Raw genomic sequence first — 825 nt, 5'->3', positions numbered from 1 at the left:
CTGCTGCTGCTGCTGCTGCTGCTGCTGCTGTTGCAGCTGCTACTGGTGCTGCTGCTGCGGTTGCTGCTGCCGCTGCCGCTGCCGCTGCTGCTGTGTAGCCAGGGGTACCGAGATCAGCAGCAGCACCGCTGCAGCCCATCGGCCCTATACAACTCAAAAACTAAATGAAGCGAATTAAAAGTAACAAAAATACTACAAACAGACACAAACACAGCAGCAGCAGCAGCGAGCTGCTGCTGCTGCTGCTGCTGCTGCTGCTGCCGCTGTTGCGCCAGGTAAGGAATGCCCAGTACGGACTCGCATGCAACAGCAGCAGAACTGCTGCTGCTGCTGCTGCTGCTGCTGTTGCTGCTACGTCGTTTTTTCATTGATTGAAGTAAATAAATTTAATTAATAATTATGTTTTATTATTTTTATTAACCTGAAAGTTTAATTATTTTTTATTCTGCTGCTGCAGCACCTCAGCATACACCCGACGCCGTAGCTTCGAGGCGGTTGCTGCCGAAGGCGTAGCAGCAGGAGCTCCTTCTACAGCAGCAGCAGCAGCAGCAGCAGCACTCGCTGCTGCTGCTGCTGCTGCTGCTGCTGTTATAGCAACAGCCAGAAACGGACCTAAGCAGTATCCCCGGAGCAGCAGCATAGGGAGAACCAGCAGCTGCAATTGCTGCAGCTGCAGCAGCAGCAACAGCAGTGGCAGCAGCAGTAGCAGCAGCAGCAGCAGCAGCAAATAAACTGATTCTTCTCTGAATGTCAACCTCACCCCTGTGGGGTGTACGTACACCTCAATGGCGCTGCGGTATCTGGCCACCCGGGCGCCGACTCGGT

This window comes from Eimeria mitis, genomic scaffold (assembly GCF_000499745.2).
Source record: "Eimeria mitis Houghton genomic scaffold, Emh_scaff4307, whole genome shotgun sequence".
Lineage (NCBI taxonomy): Eukaryota > Apicomplexa > Conoidasida > Eucoccidiorida > Eimeriidae > Eimeria > Eimeria mitis.
The sequence above is the reverse complement of the archived record's forward strand: the minus strand, read 5'-3'. Positions refer to the sequence as shown.